The 20483-nt window shown below is 35.7% G+C and overlaps 1 protein-coding gene and 1 non-coding gene across 2 annotated transcripts in view; both read right to left on the reverse strand.

Moving 5' to 3' along the window:
- Positions 1-20483, reverse strand: part of GALNT13 (polypeptide N-acetylgalactosaminyltransferase 13) — a 592145-nt gene that overhangs the window by 267524 nt on the left and 304138 nt on the right. The gene's annotated exons all lie outside the window — the stretch shown is intronic.
- On the reverse strand, positions 12482-12605 carry LOC131279339 (small nucleolar RNA SNORA32). Its single transcript, XR_009186707.1, has one exon. It is a non-coding gene; the product is annotated as a small nucleolar RNA SNORA32 (small nucleolar RNA).

Raw genomic sequence — 20483 nt, forward strand, 5'->3', positions numbered from 1 at the left:
CTGAAGGTAAACATATATATACTTACATCTTCTTGCTAAGAAAAACACATAAATGTTTTAATGCATGCATGACATTTCCTCTGTAGCTTTAACTTAATTAGTGCTTATCAATAGCTCTTTTACTTCAGAAATGGAATTTGTAGCCAATTTAAAGGACTCTTGGCAAATTTCATCTTATATTGTTGTGAATGTATTATGAATAAGAAGCATTAATGAGAATTAATTTATGCAGTTCTAAAATACTGAAACAAGATCTTGGCAATATCTATCTATCTATCTATCTATCTATCTATCTACCTACCTACCTACCTACCTACCAATCTATCTATCTATCTCCATGTTATGTAAGCTACACCAAAGTCTTAAGTAAATCACACAAAAAATAACCTTAAAACTCTCATATTTTTGATTAGGACTTTTACTCTTCCAAGTCTACCTTTAAATAACTAAAAAAGTATTTCTGAACACTTATTGTACTTGATATAAGCAAATGGAAATTATTTATTAGGCTAAGGGGGATAATAATAAAGTAAACTTTATAAAGATGAATGTAAAATTTTAAACTATATATAATCAAATGCCAAAAAAGACAAAACAAGTGATTTTATTTTGTATTACTGTAAAGTAGACAAGTGTGTATTCTATATAGCTAGTGATAGAGATAATAAAAGTTAAAAAAATATAACTATATTGTTGGTCATTTAACCCTGTATCATATAACCCTGTATATATGGTCATATAGGGTCATATAACCCTGTATAAATGTAATCCAAATAAACCTAGCTGGCTGCATGACCCACGTAGACACCATGCCACATTCTAAAAATCATCAATTCAACAACTCCCCAAGTTGAAAAGTGGTTTAAATCTTTACTGAAGGGGGAAGCGGACTTGGCCCAGTGGTTAGGGCATCCACCTACCACATGGGAGGTCCGCGGTTCAAACCCTGGGCCTCCTTGACCCATGTGGAGCTGGCCCACACGCAGTGCTCATGCAGCAAGAAGTGCTGTGCCACGCAGGGTGTCTCCATGTAGGGGAGCCCCACGCTCAAGGAGTGCATCCCATAAGGAGAGCTGCCCAGCATGAAAGAAAGTTCAGCCTGCCCAGGAATGGCACTACACACACGGACAGCTGACACAACAAGATGACGCAACAAAAAAAGACACAGATTCCCATGCAGCTGACAACAACAGAAGCAGACAAAAAAGAACACGCAGCAAATAAACACAGAGACAACTGGGGCGGGGCGGGGGAAGGGATAGAAAATAAATAAATAAAAGAACATTATCTATTAAAAAAAATCTTTACTGAAGGTACTGGAATGGATAACACAGGATGATTGCATTAATATCATACATCATATGAAAAACAAGAATGTAAAATATCTCATTAAACATGTTTTTTACTAAGTGTTTAAATGATCACATTTTTTACTGATTGGGTAAATTAGAATATATTACATATTATTAAAATAAGTTTAACTTGTTTTATTTTTATTTCATTTTTACTACTAGAATAAAATTACATAGCAGCCAGCATGCGATTACTATCGGACAGCCCTGTTAACTATTCCCATTTCCAGACTTCAGAAGACTGCAATGTGAAACAGCAGCACATAGTGTTTGATTATGTTAACAAAGAAAGATCAAACTGTTTCCTATATAGCAGATGTTCATTGACAAACTTGAGCTGGACGTTGATTTCTTTTCAATTTTTAAACCTTATAGAAATTTTGTTAAAAGTGACTTGTTTTATCTCCTATGATAGCATTTTCTAGTAACTAAAAATACAGCTTTTTCTGTGCTATAGCCATATTGGTTCTTTTTCAACCCAGCATATTAGTAAGATAGTGCTGCAAATCTAAGAAGAGCCACATACATATTTTCACCTTTCTGCTGTATGAAGAGACATATTTTCTTCAGTGGGGCATACAGAAAAGGCTTAACTCTGATTCCAACAACAATTGGTTGGGTCAACAGCTGTAATCACAGTAGACATCAAGTTTTTGAGCTCTGACTTGCCAAGCAAAGGGGATTGCTCTACATGAGGAGGTAATTTCATGCTTGGGTAACCTTGCACTATTAAATCAGAAAATTGAGTTATAGTCTTCTCACATCATGGACCCTGCTGCAAGCAAGCCTGCCTCTAAGGAGCCACTGGAGGGAATTTCACTGAGGACAAGACACTGAAAAGAAACACACACAAGAAGGGTACCAAATAAGGTGCCTTTTATGATCTGACACTTTAGCATTAAAATGTTTTATATCTATGCTTTTTTATGGTTTTTATAACCACTTGCATATTTCATATTAAAGCTAATGATAGAAAAATTCAAGTAGCACTGTTATAGATATTAAAAATGTGAATCCTTTTCTATTTTGGTGTTTCCCATTAGGTGACGTAATTTTTATTGATATCAATTGAACAGCTTCACTTATCACTAACACTCCCATCCCCACCCACCCATATATACCTAGTAGGAATATGTGGAAAGTAAAATATGGAAAGTAAAATATCATATTTTTTGAGATAGAAACTGATAAATTTATCATTTCAGCTCAAACTATTTTTTAAAATAAATTGACTTCTAATTTTTATCCAACATTTTTGTTTTAAATGTCCTATTCGTGACTGAGAAAGTTTTCATGCTCTCTACATATGCTATTACCTAAAAGATCAGAAAGTACAATTACATAAATAAAAGTAACAATTTAATTATCCCAGCTCTAAATGGTTCCTTTACATCTCCTTATTCTAAGCTTTTAATCCTATGAGATATAATTACTAAATTTGAGTTTTATATTAAGAAACTGAGGCTCAGGAAGCTTAAATAATTGATTCAAGGCTATTATAGTTATTAACTATTGGAACCAGGGACTTAAATATTTTTTATCTAGGGCAAGTGTCTAGAAAAATGAAAGACCATATTTTGAGTATGAGATAGTCTTTGTATTTTAAGAATGAAATAACACATACTTTTTTTCCTGTGCTAACTTTTGTTTCCAGCATAAAATTAAACAGAAGTCATATTTTACTACATTTGTTATGTGCAAGTACAAATGAAATATTCAGCAGTCCAATTTGTAAACAGTCTGCTGTTTATCAAACATTCTTTGCTGTTCGAGAATTAATATGCTTATCTTTTTTCTGCTTTCACATTAAATACTAATTAATTTACATGCAAAGCTTCTGCAAGACTTACAAACATGGCATCTTTTTGTGTTTTATTTTCCCCATCTGGCAGTCTGCCCAGTAATGTATTTTATTTTTATTGAACATGGATACATTTTAAAACTGTAATTTATAATACTTTTTAATGAATGTATTCTTAAAAAAATGTTCTAACAGTGGATCTCTGCAGTGCACATCTTTATTTTGTCTTCCTAGTAGCCACTCCCTTCTGCAGGGACAGGAACTGCTCTTTACTAGGGGATTGTCAGTAAGTCATATCCTATCCATATTGCCCAAGTGGGGACTGCCATGAGTTTAAGCTCTTGGTCATTATTATGTGTGGCACAGAGTGTGCATCTGACAAAAGGTGGACCAATGAGTTCCTCTCCTAGGGTTTTTGTACATTTGTCTCAAGGAAATCAAGTTATTATAAGATGAACATTTTGGGAGGCTATGCTTTCCAACACTTGGGGAAAGTTCTACTATAATGTGAGAGAATGAAGCTAATGCAGAGCAAAACCAGATACAAGACTCAGAGAGAATGAAGTTTGATTCCCAGTTGTATCACTACTCTTTCCTTGGATTAACAATTATGTGAAATAACCAAGAAATTCTTGCCATCAACACTAATCAAGAAAAACAACCTTTGTTGTTCTCAACTAGCATGAGTTGAGTTTCTGCTACTTATATTCGCAAGTGTCCTAATACAATCCCTTTGGAATAGAAAAGATTTTTATTTTATTTTTAATTATGATATAAACAAAGTATCATTTTAAATACCTTAATTAAAACCAGCAAATAGTTAACCCTTCTTTCTGTCATCCCCAGTTTTAAGTTTCGAAGTCTGATCTCAGGTGGTTGTTCAAATATCCACCTAATTTTGATCTCTATCCTTCTCTGTCCTACTAGAGTTCCCAGAATATATAGTATGATCAGTGGGTCATGCACTGTAGTAATTATGAGTGATAGATTACTTAAGCTGATTCTAAATGTACCTTTGGATTGACTAGCCCAAACCTCCATTCGATGTTCAAAAGTGAGATGTTATAGGTTGAATTATCCACCCTCTACCAAAACATATGTTGAAGTCCTACTCCATAGTACTGCAGAATGTGACCTTATTTAGAAATAGAGTCATTACAGATGGAATTAGACAAGTTAAAATAAGGTCATACAGGGTTGCACAGCCTTAGTCTAATATGACTGGTGTCCTTATAAGAAGAGAAGAAACACGGAGAGGGAGAAGATGGCTAAGTGACCACACAGGCAGAATGAGTTTTGCCATAAGACAAGGAATGCTTAGGCCACAAGGTTTAGGTGAGAGGCAGAGAATAGACACTTTTCTACAGACTTCAAGAGTCACTGCGCTTCTAGTATCTTAATTTCAGATTTCTTGCATCCAGAAGTATTATACAACAAATTTCCATTGTTTTAAGCCAACCAGTTTGTAGTACTTTGTTGTGGGAGTCCCTGTAAACTAGGACAAGGGAGATATCCAAAAGTACCACCAGGTGAACAGTGCTTGGTTGCTCAGGGTCAGTCCCTTCAAAGTTGATTCTCCTGGGGATTTTCAAATATATTTAGAAATATTTTTCTATTTCTTCCATCCTCATTAACTCATCTATTCCATTTCCTTCCAAGAAGCTTCTGGAGAATGATTAAACAAGAACAGTTTCTGAAATTATATTTAGAACAATAAAAACACATTTGTGTGGATAATTTAAAATAACGTAAATCCAGATGTGTTGAGTCAAGAGTTTTATCATGTCTTGGTCAAGCAGCATGAACTGGTAATCCAGAATCCTTCCTTACACAACCAGGACTATGTTCTGTGGTGCAGCAAAAACTTACTAATCCAGCTGCTGCAGTAAGGATGTATAAACATATAAATATTGAAAGTCTATTTGCTGAGATTTCAGTTTCATAATAGACTAAGTCTCTTTTGCTCCTGTTCTTTTATCAGTCTTGTTCTACTCAGGCTGATGAGAGTGATTAATAAGAAAGACACTTTCCTAATATATTGTTTGTTACCATGTATAAATGTTGAAGAGATACTGAAACTTCCTTGAGATCAAACTTTCTATATGGTTGAGTTTTAATTTGAAGACAGAGTAAAGCAACTCATTCTTCTAAATTAGTCCATTTGTGCATTCATAGGGTCAAGGCCATGGATTTAGTTGATAAATCTCCTTAATCTGTGAAAAAACAACTTAGCAATTTCAGTTCACCAACGTAAGTAGTTGAATTCAAAAAGAAATTAATTAAAGGACTGTTGATGGATCATTGCAATATTTCTTGTCATAAATTCATAACAAAGCAAAGATGCTAATTGACTTTATCTCTGAGTTGACATTTGAGCTGATGGTGCAAAGGCAAAGTTCAAAAATTGTTAGTCCCTAAGCATGAATCAAGGCACTGGCACCAACTGTACTTGTGATCTTTATATTCTTCACCAACACATGCTGCCAATAAAAGGCAACAACAAAAAACAACTTTTAAGGATTTAAATACGTGATGAAATGGAAAGTATACCTAAAGCCCTTAGGTATGCGACATCCCTAAATAAGATGGTATTGTAGAGAAAAAGCACCTGTGATGGTAGACAGGAGCCCAACTGATTGAGCCACAGCTGCTTCCCAACAATTTGCTGGTTTTAAAAAGCAAAATGGCACTGCCTAAGTTTCAAGTTTATATTACCCCTTCAGTAAAAGCATATATCTACTTTATATCAAGTAATGAAACCAAAAATTATTATTTTACTGAAGAACTTACCAGAGGGAAAATGTTAATGTATATGGGGAAAATTCTATAAATATGAGTATTAACTACGTGCCTTGTTGGTGGCAAAGCCTGAAAGTGCTTTCTTTTCAATGATAAAATACTTTTCTTTTAAGGCACATACTTTTGTCCTCTTGATTTCCTTCTGGATTCTGATCTTATTCCTAAAATCTATTACTTCATTAAATGCTTTATTGTAAACATAGTCTTTAAACACATAAAAATGGCTAAATGTACAACAAAAAATTTCTAAATATGAGTGTAGAATGCTTGCTTTATAATTAAAATGCTTATGCAGATCTATAGTTACTAACATTGAAAAAGTCATGACATTAAATAAACAGAGAAGCTTAAAAAAAAACCTATCCATAAAATCTGCTCACCTAAGTAATAAGGTCTGAATCATCTCAGATATACATATAGAGATACCTATATAAGGATATTAATTTAGAAAAAGAAGTTTAGAGTTATGAATAGCAAACTTTTAATAATGCTTATTTTGGATGGTGAATTTTAGATTCTTTACTACACTGTGTCCAAGTATTTTTCCGTAATGTCCTTATTACATTTATATTGAGAAGTTAAAGTATTTATATTTATTCAGCAAATGTAAGGAGAAAAATGCACCTGTCATTAAGAAATTATAAATAAAGGTACTCTCAAAAGCAATATCTACACTGACTTTTTTTTTTTAAGATTTATTTATCTCTCCCCTCCCCTGGCCCAGTTGTCTGTTCTCTATGTCCATTTGCTGCATGTTCTTCTATGACCGCTTCTGTTGTTGTCAGTGGCATAGGAATCTGTGTTTCTTTTTGTTGTGTCATCTTGTTGTATCAGCTCTCCGTGTGTGCAGCGCCATTCCTGGGCAGGCTGCACTTTCTTTAGTGCTGGGCGGCTCTCCTTACGGGGTGCACTCCTTGCGCATGGGGCTCCCCTATACAGGGGACATCCCTGCGTGGCAGGGCACTCCTTGCATGCATCAGCACTGCGCATGGGCCAGCTCCTCATGGGTCAAGGAGGCCTGGGGTTTGAACTGTGGACTTCTCATGTGGTAGGCAGATGCCCTATTCACTGGGCCAAGTCCATTTCCCTACACTGACTTTTTAACATAAAAAGTGGTCAAAAAGAACCACAAAAAACAATGAAACAAAATGAAATACCAAAACATATTTAACATACCAGTTAAGTTAAAGTAATAGATGATTCAAGAACAGTAATTATATACAATAATCTTATTTTTAATGCTCAGGAAAACAATTTCCATGTTGCTATGTATCTGCCTATATTTCAAAATAGCTTAAAATAGTCACAGAATAAAAATTACAAAAACTGAAACGATTATGAGAAGGCCTACAGATGTCACAAATTATTTTTCAGGCACTAATGCCTCTGATACCATCTGTATATGTGTGTTCGGGTTGGTTTAACAACTTCATGACACCTTCATAAATTGGTATTCATGTTGAGTATGTGAACTGCACTACAAACTAAGCAGCATATTTCTGTAAAATTTGCTGTGGAATTTAATTTCAAATCAAGCACATAATAAAATGCACTCTAACTCAGCTATAAAGAAATGTGTGTCCAAAAACATTTGCCTCCCAAAATAACTGTAAAAAATAGAATTATGCCAGTTAGCGGAAAACAGTCTTTTCAAGATTTTCATCATGGAAAAGGGCCCCAAACCAAAATTACTGACACAAAAGTTCCTTTCTTGAAAAGCTACATTACCTTGACAAGAAACTGTAACTGAAGCTACTTTAGTTACATATGTCAGGTGAAAAGAATAGCCCATTTAATTCGCTTTTAGTATGCCTGTTTTGGAATAAAATAACAAATCCAAGACATTTTATTTCACAAAGGATGATAGTGAGTCCATGAACACTCAACCCTACAACTCTACAAAAATCACTCTGCTTAAGGGATAATGGCATGTATTAATATCATTAGCAAACTCTTCCCCATTTTAGTTTCTCCCCACCCTGTCTCACTTTGAAGGCACTTCATGTGCACTGTAATTCTAAAATGACTATGAGAGAATCAGCAAGAAATTAAATAATGTGTGCAATTTTACCACCAAATTTGTCCTCTTAATTTAATTGTAATGAAGCCAGGCAGAAAAATAACATTATATGTTTCACATACAAATTCATTAGCTAATATTCATTTTTCCATTTGTTCACTTAACATTTACTGCATATTCACTATATGCTAGGAAAGAAGAGATGAATAGTGTCTGATTTATACTACAGAAGAGGGAAATAGACATGTGAAAATAATCATAATAAACCATGAAAGAATTACTATCAAAAAGGTGTAAACAGAATGCTCTGTAGACATAGTGAGAAAAGCTTACTATAACTGGATAGAGTTAGGGGTGTGCAGGGAGTTAGAATAGAGTTCAGAGTAAGCAATGATTTCTGTTGGGTCACAAAAGATGAGTGAGAGTTTGTCAGATGGACTTGGTGGAGAAAGAAATTCTAGAAAAGGAACAAATAGTAATAGAACTCGATCAGTAAGTGCGAACTCTAGTTGTTCTAGAGTACTCCAGTGGGCCCCGTTAGTCCTAGTTACTGTGCAGCACGACCATAAGGCACCCTTGGGGAAGTGACTGCAGGTGAGCTTGGAAATGTTGTCTGAAGGAATTCTGAATGATGCAAAGGCATTTTGATTAGGATTTCCATTGAAAGATGATAGGAAGGGAGCCACATGATCATATTTGCATTTGGAGGACAATACTGGCAGTCTCACCAAAGAACCTGGAGCTTCTGGATGATGAAGGAAGTTTACTGTAAGGTTGGTGACAGGGAGATAAATTAAGTAGGTTTTGCAAATCCTCAGGCATCAAAGGAAGAACATATTCCTCTGGGATTGGAGGAGTGGGGAGATATCTAAAGAACATGTTATTGATAGGAATTAAGGACTTCCTGACTAACTGAATGTGCAGGGTGAATGAGAGAGAAAACATGTATAGCTTTGAATATTTTCTCACTTATCAATTCCCATTTCTTGGCATTATTTCTTGCCTCTATATTCTACTTACCACTTAAAAATCCCTTGGAAATCCATCAAATGCATGTACAGGGACAATTTAGTATACAAGATTCTGAATATAGGCTTTGTAGGTTGGGAGGCTAGAAGACAAGTGTTGCCTCTTCCACTTAGCATTTGTATGACCTGTTGCTTCCATTTCTCAGCACCCGTCTCAAAGAGGGGAACAGAGGATTAAACACGCTGGAATATATATAAAGCACTTAGCCTTGCACCTGGACCCTCTCCAGAAATGAACTCAGGTCAGAGTAGGAACAACAGCAGTCATGGTAGCAGTGACATGCATCACTTAGATCTCCCAAGAGTGAAGGATTTCCAATTATTGATTGAATTTAATGACAATTCTACTCTTGAAGAAACCTGAGTGACTAAGGTTTGGGGGCTTGGTTTATTTAAACTGAATTCCTTAAATGGCAAACTGGTGAGGTATTGGCCTTTCAAAAGTGAGCAGCTACTATTCAGTTGCAGAGAACTCCAAAAATCAAGATGAGATCCCTTTTCTCCACAGGAATTTAGGGTGCTAGATTCTTATAAAGTGAAACCTTTCAATATTTACAAATTGGAAACTAATGCAAGTTGTTATTGTTGCAGTTTAACATTTTCTATGCCTGTTAAACTGATTCTTTGGCCCATCCCCCAAACTCTGATTCAGTGGATTGGGGGGAGGGCTGATGAACTTGCATTTCTAAGAATCTCTCGGGCAGTGCTGATGCTGCTGGCCCCTGGACCACAAGTTGAGTAGCAGTGGTTTGGATAATCAAAGCTATAAATTTTTCCTACGAAGAGAGTTTTTAGATAAAATTAAGTGATTTACAGTATTTTCTTGAAGAGTGTTTCCTCTACTTTACTTGGTATATTAAATGAGACATAATGGACACTCTTTTCAATATTACAATTGTTTTGGATGATAATGTAACTAGAACAATACAGTGAGAATAGAAACACTACAAAATAAAGGAACATTCTAATGATAATATCCCCCCTTTTCTGTTCTATGTGACAGCATTAACACCATGTTTTCACACTAGGCTTGTGCCTTATACCAAAGGAATTGCTTTTTCAGTCTTTCAATATCAAGATTCCTTAAAATGGGCAATTATAAATAGAATTATGTATTATTCTACTGCAACTGAAACAAAAGCATTCTGGATCATTCTGACTTCCAAGAGGCAAACATTCCCAGAACAGAGGAATTCTAGTACAAAATAGGCATTATCCTCTCTTGTGTGTGTGTATAATCCAAATAGTCTTGTTTAAGGCCATTATTCTTTCTTGCTATCAAAGGAATTTACAGGGTTTCTTATCATGATTTCTACTACCCCCAAGGATATCCATGGATAAAATTCAGTGGTTCACAAGTTTGGATGGAAAAAAATACATATCTTCATTAATTTGTAACTGAGCAATGGAATTTGCTTTAATTTTTAATGTAGGTAACAAATCACAATCACACTGCAGTCATTGTGATTTTGTCACTAGTGGAAACCATAGATATGTTCATAGCATATTTTAGTCATTTCACATCTCTGGGATTATCATCTATACCATTTTGAAATTATGTTCGTTATCCTAACCGCCTCAAGATAAGGGCAATACTGAAGGACATATTATTCTATTACGTAGCTATTTTTAAATATTTTTACAACTATATTTCAATGTAATTAGTTTCTTTTGTATTTCCGTTTATTTTTTACATTTAACAACTTTATTCTGAGATAAGGTCTGCAGGTTTAACCAGATTTCTCAAGGAGTTCATGATACTAAAAAGGTAAGAACTCCTGCACTGCTTGTCCTTCCTGTTCCAAATTAGCACTGATTCCATAGACTTGAATTATTACCTCCAGAATTGTTTTCAATTCTGCTACTTGATCAGTGCCTCTCATGTTCGATATTGTATCAGAAATGTGAGTATTCAGACAAAGAAAGGCCCATGACTTTCTGTACAGAATGAATGACTCTCCCAGTGTGTTGAAAGTGTTCACATTAGGTGATCAATATGGATTTCTATGAGTTGAGTTGGCCACAGTATTGAAAGGAGAACAGCTGAACTGGATATACCGGATAAGTCAGGAACTGTTATATTTGCTGCATACACTAAGGTGCTCTGGAAAATGAAAAGTGAAAGCTAAAGTAAAATTCCTGCAAATGGTAAGTTAAGTTCTTAACAGTGATGTGCATTTATCAGGGAAAAAATGTAGATACTTGGCTCACTCACTCTTTAAAAAGACAGGAAAAGCTTAATTTATATTTCTCTAATCAAAGTAACAAAATGATGGGGACTATTACTCATTATTTGTTCAGGAAAGAGATACTGGTTATTAAAATCACATTGAAATGAAATAATATCAGCTCAGACTTTCATAAGAACATGATAAATCTCTTCTGAATATGTAGACATTTTAAAAACAAGCATATGAGAAGCAAAATAGTGATGTTGAGAAGCATTTCCTCATTTCCCAAATATTAAAAACATTTCCTTAAGGTAAAAGATATGCAGCTAGAAAACTTTGGTAGTGATCATTATAGTCAAGATTAAAAAATGAGAGATATGAAAACAACAAAACACAACTTTCAAAATTACTGAGAATTTTTAAAGCTTTCACTTTATTTCCTGGTGCCAAATTTAAAAAGTCGCTGAACCAAAAGTCAAGTTTCCTATATGTCCTCACATAGAGAAAAAATATATATAGTTTATTCTTTCAGGTAAATCTAATAAAAATCAAATATTCCTACTAGTTCTGCTTAAAACTTCCTTTGATTTAAATGGATTATTTTACACAAGTATGCTCATTTTTCTAATTTTATATATGTCTATTCTGTTAACATGCTCATGGAACTGTATGTAGGTTTAGTAAATATTAATTTCCCTGATTCTTTTTTTTTTGAAACTGCTTAATTTGTTTTGAAACTGCTTAATTTGTTTCCTCCACAGAGAACACAAGAGAAACTTTGAGCCAAAAATACATTCTGATTTCCTACAGTGTAAAGAGTATTTTTATTATGTGCAGCATAAGCTAATAATTTTTTATTTATGGAATTCAGCATATAATCATTCTACTATTTAATTATCAAAGTCAACTTAGTTCCTCTGAAGCTTCAAACAAGATTAACCTTCAAGATAGCCCTTTTAAAAAGAATCCACAACTATTTTCAATCAGCCCTAAACAATAACAAGAATATATAGGTTATTTCCAGAAATGAGTTCTGGAACCAGCTTCTTTTGCTTAGCTCTACCTACATAATATATGGTAAATAGCCACCCAGAAGGATAATTATTTGGATTATCCAGGTAAAGCACATTTGCAAGCAGCCTAGGCCTATACTGTCCAATAGATATTACCAGGTTTCAAATACAGAGCATGAAAAAAAAAATGTGAAATCTCATTGATTATAGATGATATTAGAAAAGAACATGCAGTTTGCATTATTTCTATTGATCAGTGCTGATACAAGCAATGTATTGACATAAAACAACAAGACAGAATGTTCCCAATTGGTTGAATGCTAGCAAGGTAGCAAAAAAGAAAGCCTAGTGGGGAGGTTCTTTTTAAGGTCAATTCCACAGAAAATCAGAAACTGCATTCTAAAAGTCTTGGTAATGACCATTATCATATTCTGGCAAATAATTTAGTAAGGTAACTAAAATTACTTGTCACAGTTCTTTTTAGACACTAGTACAATGGATTTTGAGATATTTTGGAATCTAACTTTAACATAATCCCTTATTTTTTATAATAAAATAGGTGGGGAGTTTCTGAAGTAGAGAACAGTTTATCCATACACAAGTAGAGATGAAAAGATTCTCTTATTTTAATTTTTCTTTTTTTTCTCCAACTCTTTAGACTCTATATATTGGTGTCTTCTTTCTGTGTAGTCTCACAGATGTAATGCCTAATTGTAGTCCTGCTTACCCTAGCTCAAAGTATGAATGCATCTGCCCCACCTAACAAGTCCTTAACATGAATACTAGTATTCCGTGACGGGTTTGCAAATGCTCTAAGGTACTGTCCAGCTGAACCCATTGGTCACTGAATATATTCAAATCATCCAGTCTATCAGTGAGGGGACAAACTGGATAACATGCATTTTAAATTAGTTTTACAAAAATAATAAACTAAGGAAATCATAAATTGATAACTCATAGTAAATACATTATTGCCTACTTAAATTAAGCTCAAAGAACATTTTGAACAGATTTGAATCTGATCCTCAAATAAAACAATCTTTTCATTTCATAAATTGGTTAAAAACTCAGGTTTTCAGAATTCAGATTTATATTTGTCATTTAAACTCACGGTCAAGTGAAGTGAAAACTCACCTGCTTATCTAAAAATTTATACATTTATTTGTGTGTGCATGTGCATTCTATTCTTGTAGTGAGCACAAATATGTCTACTAAACAAAAAATTTTTGGATGGACAGTGGTGAGAAATAAGAAGCTCATAACAATTTTCATAATCCATTTATTTACCACCCCTTTCACTAATAGATTATGTCATTAGTGACTCACAGCAGGCTAGAAGTACAAAACTCTCAAGTGAAATAATCTTGAAATAGCTGATAAAACAAGCTGTGAAGCTGAGAAACAGTTTAGCACTTATGTGTTCATATTTCACTTCATTGGTGCCTTCCTTAATAAGATATCAGGAGCTTTTATTCCAAAATCAAGGGCTTCAGAGTATCTAAAGTAGATAGAGCACTTACTTTAGAGCCAAGAAAATTAGATTTACAATCTGCATGTCTCTTTCGTTTATTAACTGTATCATGTAGGGCAAGCCTATTAGCCTCTTGGAATTTAATATTTTCCATCTGTAAAATGGGAGTAATAATACCTTACTAGGTAATTCACATGGTAGTTTGAAGTTCAGTTGATATATAGTATACTAAACCATTTTATAGACTGAAAACATACAAATTTACAGTATGGTTATTATACATATGTTTTGGTTAATAGGGAATAGGGAATACTGCTGGTGGAGATGGAGGTAAAAGGAATTGAGGTCAGGTCCCTTGAGCTTTAATCAGTTAGTGTTAACTCTCTCCTACTTCTAAACTACAATTGAGACTCTTATTCTATGATAAGGATGGAAGACTCTCTGCCCAGGCGAGTTTATTTAGAACAGGAGTCCACGGGATCACGAGGTCTGTGAGCTTGAACAGAGAAAAAAATCAACTTTTTATTTTTATTATCTCTGACCTCTAACTGAAATCTAGCATTTTCTTCACTTATGAATGTATGCAATAAATAAATTACGTAGTATTCATTTTACCTGACTGGCAAAGGAGTTCATGAAACAAAAATGGTTAAGAACCCCTGATTGAGAAGATTCTTTCCAAGTTCTCCTTGCAGTTGATCTGTACCAAAAGTATTTCTAACCTCTTTCACTTTTTTCATCCATGAGAAGGGGATTAATGTTTCTGAATTTCTAATAAGGCTAGACAGATACTGTGTGCTTTAAAGTCATTATCTTTCTTGATCATTAACAACCCAACTGTTGTGAAAACTGAGGCTGATAAAACTTAAACAAATTACCTCAAGAAAGACTGCTGCTTGTTAGATTTTTGATTTGACTCAAACCTTCTGAAACCAAACCATTTCCAGCAAGCTATACAAATTGCTCCAGAGTACTGATTTGTTAAGTAAACCCTTTCTTTCTTATTAGCATCAGTGCTGGATATTTTTATGTTGGAATTTTATGATTAGTATTTATTTTGGAGGTATATAAAATAACTTTAAAAGGAAGATGTAATAATATTCAGGGACTATTCAAATAATTTAGCTTATATTTTTGCTTATTTTAGCTCATTTTTACTCCCACCATGGCCTTAAAAGGAAGGCATTATTATTCCTGGGTTACAGATTAGAGAAGTACTTGATATTAACCAGTATGCCATATCACCTCGTAAGTAAAGGAAATCTAGTTAGGTTATGTGATGTATGTGATTTATTAGGTTATGTGATTTATGTGATTTATTGTCCAAACTGGGCCATTTTGGGAGTGAAATGAGAGTTATTAATAATTATGCCAGGCAACAGATGTAGATCAGAAGTGTGCTGAGCAAATCAGATATACAGTCACCCTGAGCAAAGGGGATAGCTGGTCTTGTTGCCTGTCAAGCATCTTATTCCTATTATCCTGGTAACAGAACTTGCATTATGCTTTGGATATCTAACACTCCCCGCCTTGCATACAGTTTGGTGGGTATATCAGTTAAAGGTACACTCTTTCTGTGGCTAAGGACCAGTTCAGTGTCCTAGCCAAACCAAGAAAAACACTATTTTTCAAATTTGAGTTTTGGCTAGCCTAAAAGGCAGCTGAAGCTCATTCTTCCAGCAGCTGTGCTCATCCTCCCTAAACTTCTGAACATGCTTGGGTTCATGTCTGTTCATGCATTTCTTCCTCTTCCCTTATATTTTTGTGTTACCTCATAGAGATAGTTTCTGTTCCTTGAAAGCAAATAAACATTATTGGTACAAAGGTCAAGCTAGAGGACTGCTTACATACTATATAAGCTACTCCTCACCTACAATTAGTTCCTCGGAGACCTTGTAAATCTCAAAAGGATTTTGTTTTCTAGACCTAGAAGAACATCTTGAAGTGTGGGGCTCTTCTTGGGGCAGGTTGGTATATTTGTTTCCTATGACAGTTGTAATGGATTTTCACAAACTTGGCAGCTCAAAACAAAGCAAATTCATCCTCTTACAGTCTGGAGGCCAAAAATCTGAAATAAGTTTCATTGGGTTAATGTCAAGGTGTCAGTAGGGCTGGCTCCTTTTGTAAGATCAATGGGAGAATCTGTTTCCTTGCCTTTTCTAGCTTCTAAGAGCTTCCCACATTCCTTGGTTTGTGGTCCTTTCATTGATCTTCAAAGTACATCACTCCAATCTTTGCTTCAGCTGTTCATATGGCCTTCTCTCTGATTCCCACTCCTTTTGCACCTCTCTTAAAAAGCCGTATAGGGAAGCAGATTTGGGCCAACAGATAGGGCATCTGTCTACCACATGGGAGGTCCAAGGTTCAAACCCAGGGCCTCCTGACGCATGTGGTGAGCTGGCCCACGCACAGTGCGGATGTGTGCAAGGAGTGCCCTGCCATGCGGGGGTGTCCCCCACGTGGGGGCGCCCCATGCACAAGGAAGGCACCCCATAAGGAGAGCCACCTAGTGGAAACAAGTGCCGCCTGCCCAGGAATGGCACTGCACACACAGAGAGCTGACGTAGCAAGATGATGCAACACAATAAGACATAGATTCTGGATGCCGCTGACAAGAATACAAGGGGACACAGAAGAACACACAGCGAATGGACACAGAGAGCAGACAACTGGGAGAGGGGCAGGGAAGGGTAGAGAAATACATTTTAAAAATAAATAAATAAATCTTTAAAAATAAAAGAGTCGTATAATAACAGGAGCCCACCTGGATAATCTAGTTTTCCCCATTCCAAGATCTTTAGTCATATCTGCAACGTCTCTTTTGCCATATAAGGTAACACACAGGTTCCAGAGATTAGAACATTGACTTTTTTGGGGGGAGGGGGATCATTATTCAGTCTACCAAAGTTAGCAACTTAATACTTAATGACACAACTAATGAATCTTTATGGGAATTAAGATGGAGTATCATAGGAAAAAGCTGCCTCTCAAGAGAGAAAAATAAGCATTGCTACTTCTTGATATCCCAAATTATCATTTGCTTTAGAAAGACTCCTCAGAACAAAAAGATAAAACCATGATTTATACCTCTTATTTTTTTAAACATAATTGATATCTTCCAAGTCTCCGAAGTTAATTGTTTTAAAGAAGATGTGGAAAATCCTAACATGATATAAGTAAGTATTTTCAGAACCCAAAGAACCTTTCCTTAACTATGTGAGATTCAGTTGTTAACTTAGCAATCAACACCAATATTGCAGTATTTTTCACAAACAAGTATATTCTTTCACATAACCACAATATAACCATGAAAATTAGTAAGTTAATTTTGGTCCATTACTACCATTTAATCCTTAGACCCCAATCAAATTCCACCAATTGTCTCAATAATGTCCTTTACAGCAAACAAATCCATTTCAGAATCATGTGTTGCAATTGGACGTCTGGTCTTTTTATTTTCCTTCTAAGGTAAGCTAATCTTTAGGTCATGGAAACATGACTGACACTTTTGAAGTTTACAGGCCAGTGGTATTGTTGAGTGCTCTACAATTTGGGTTTGTCTAATGTTGCACATTAATAGATTCAAGTTATGCATCTTTGCCTTACAACATCAGGTGGGGCAAGATTTTGATTCATCCCATTACTGCTGGTGTTCACATTGATTATTTGATTAATGTGGTGTTTTCCATTTTTCCTTCATAATAAATGCATATTTTTATTTTTTTCTACTCTTTGTATTTATTTAATTTAAAGACTTATTTGTCTCTTCGTGCCATGGAGGCCAGTTTACTTTCAAATATGTACTTTTATATGAAAGCCCTTTGAAACTATTTAAGGACTCATTTCTCAAGTGCCCATTTATGTATTCATTTATTCATGTATTCTTCCTTCTCTGGGTGATTGTTCCACCCAGAAGCCACCTCAATCTGCTCAGGTTTCCATACTTGGCCAGCTCTGCAGAGAAAACCTATTCACCAACCCCCCCAACCCCAGGACTTGAAATTTCCATTCCACATTACTTCTCACACAGTGATGATACCCTCCTCAAATGACTTCTCTTCGACACCCAAACTGGTTGGCCTCCACGTGAAAGCACCTTTCACCCTGCTCAGAATCGATTGCCCTATGCTGGCAAGTTCTCCTTGAGAATGTCTTCCTCATCCTCCTTTATCACACAATGCCAGGTTATCATCCATGGCATTATTCCTGGGATTCTAACACCAATGTGATGTGGCCTACTCTCCACAGGGACTCACCCCTCAACCTACTTGGGTTCTGATGCCCATGGATCTGCCCTCCTTTTACTCTAAAGGGTTTGACACCTTATACCATGCATGGACGCCTTCCTCACCCTGCACTTATCCACTCGGTCCACCATGGCCCTCACCCATGCTCTGTCCCACCTAATAGCCTTTAAACCAAACCATTTATGATGAAAAAGGGAAATGACAAGGGAAGTGGGAAGGAGAAAGGCTTCTGCTGTGTTATGAATGTAAAGAAGAAATGTGCTCTTCTTGAGATGACTCCAGAAAACTCAAAGAAGAGTCTGCCATTTTAAAAAAAATTTTCAGACCTTTAAACTAATTCTCTCTCTAGACATATTTAACAGGTACGTTGAAAAAAATTTTTAAAGATTTATTTATTTATTTCTCTCCCCTTCCCACCCCACCCACCCTGGTTGTCTGTTCTCTGTGTCTATTTGCTGCATCTTCTTTGTCCGCTTCTGTTGTCAGGGGCACAGGAATCTGTGTTTCTTTTTGTTGCATCATCTTTCTGCGTCATCTCTCCGTGAGTGCGGTGCCATTCCTGGGCAGGCTGCACTTTCTTTCATGCTGGGCAGCTCTCCTTGCAGGGCACACTCCTTGCGCGTGGGGCTCCCCTACACGGGGGACACCCCTGCGTGGCACGGCACTCCTTGCGTACATCAGCACTGCACATGGGCCAGCTCCACACGGGTCAAGGAGGCCTGGTGTTTGAACCATGGACCTCCAATGTGGTAGATGGATGCCCTAACCACTGGGACAAGTCCAATGCCACATTGAAAATTATAGGTTCAAATAAAAGGGACAGAAGAATATGATTAGGGGAATTATAAATGATTATAAGTATGTGACATTGGAATTAGGGAAATGGATTTTCATATATTTCCAAATAGGGCCCATGCATGGGGAATTGATTTCATGAGGGTGAGTGGCTTATCTACAGTGTCTGGACATTCCTAGAGGCCTTGCAAGGGCTTTTGTTTGAGGCTTTGTATACTGTGGCAGTTTGTGAAATCTGCCTGAGTACTGTGTAAGAGAAACCTCCAGAATGACCTCCCAACTCACTTTGAAATCTCTTAGCCATAAACACTCTGTTTTATTTAATATTTCTCCCCTTTGGTCAGGGTCTTTTTCCAAATGCATTGCTGATTAATACTTGGTAATAAGTCCTCAGGGCCAGGGAGGCTCATCCCAGGGAATCATGTCCCATGTTAGGGGCAAGGTAGTAAGTTTATTTGCAGAGTTTGGCTTAGAGAGAGGCCACATTTGAGAAAGGAGGTGGTTTTCAGGAGGTAACCCTTAGACATTAAACTAACCTTAAATCTTATTAATCATTTAAAGCTCAATTACTACCAGAATTCCTCTGTCAGCTCCAGAAGAATACACATTTTAAAAGAGTTATATGGTCTGTTGGAGGAGCAGATCAATTGATCATGCTGTTTTCCAGTACACAAGGTATTCATTGTGTACTTTTTCCTCAACAAGAACATGAATTCTATATGGCAGGGAATATGTCTTACCCATATTTATAGGTCACAGGGTCTGGAGCAGTTCCTTGCACCTCATAGCTCTAATAATATTTAGTTAATGAGTTGAATTCCTTTACAACAGTCTTTTGGGAAAAAAATAGAAAGATATTTTGCTTAGGATTGTGAGAATTCAGTTGAAACAGTGTGCCAGACCTAGGTCAATTTCTTAAGCCAAAAACTACAATCAGTACTCTTTGATAGTCCCTCTTTCAGACTCCCTCTTCATCTAACAGAAAGATCCCAAATATCTATCAAATTATCTCACTATAAGGAATTAGAATTCTATGTTGCATCTTATTCCAAGTAATTGACATTCAACTACTTCTACATATTCACAAAAATTAAAAATTAAAAAAAAACTCAAATAATAAAAATATAACTATTTATTCACAGAATTCTCAAATATATGTCAAAATGATTAATTATTCAAATCAATGTTTCATCCTTTCTAAAATTGAATTTATTTGTAGTTTGCTGATACTATAAAGCTTTAGGTGTAAGCATATACATACATACAGGATATTACCTATGTCTAAAAATTGTATAATTACCTGGTTTAGTTTCCCAGGCTGCTCCAGCAAATACCATGAAATGGGTTGAGCTTAAACAATGGGTATTTATTAGCTTACATTTTTGAGGATGAGAAAATGTCCAAATCAAGGTATCACCTAGGTGATATGACACATTCTTCCCAAGGTTCGGCTGCCCTTGATTCTGAACTCCTCTGTCTCAAGGCAAGATACATGATGGCATCTTCTGGCATTTCCCTTCTCTTTTGGTTTTCTTTGTTGATTTCAAATTCTTGCTTCCCTGGCTTTCACTCTGTATATTCATTTCATTTTTAAAGGATTCCAGAAATAGGATTAGGACCCATCCTGAATGAGTTGGCCACACCTGAATTAACCTCATTAAAAGGTCCTACTTAAAATGGGTTTATAACCACAGAAATGGCATATATCTAAGAACATGTTTTTCTGGGGTACATCAAGGTTTAAACCACCACATAACCTAATGTGAAAAGGAAAGAAAGAAGGAAA

Source organism: Dasypus novemcinctus, chromosome 7 (genome assembly GCF_030445035.2).
Source record: "Dasypus novemcinctus isolate mDasNov1 chromosome 7, mDasNov1.1.hap2, whole genome shotgun sequence".
NCBI lineage: Eukaryota > Metazoa > Chordata > Mammalia > Cingulata > Dasypodidae > Dasypus > Dasypus novemcinctus.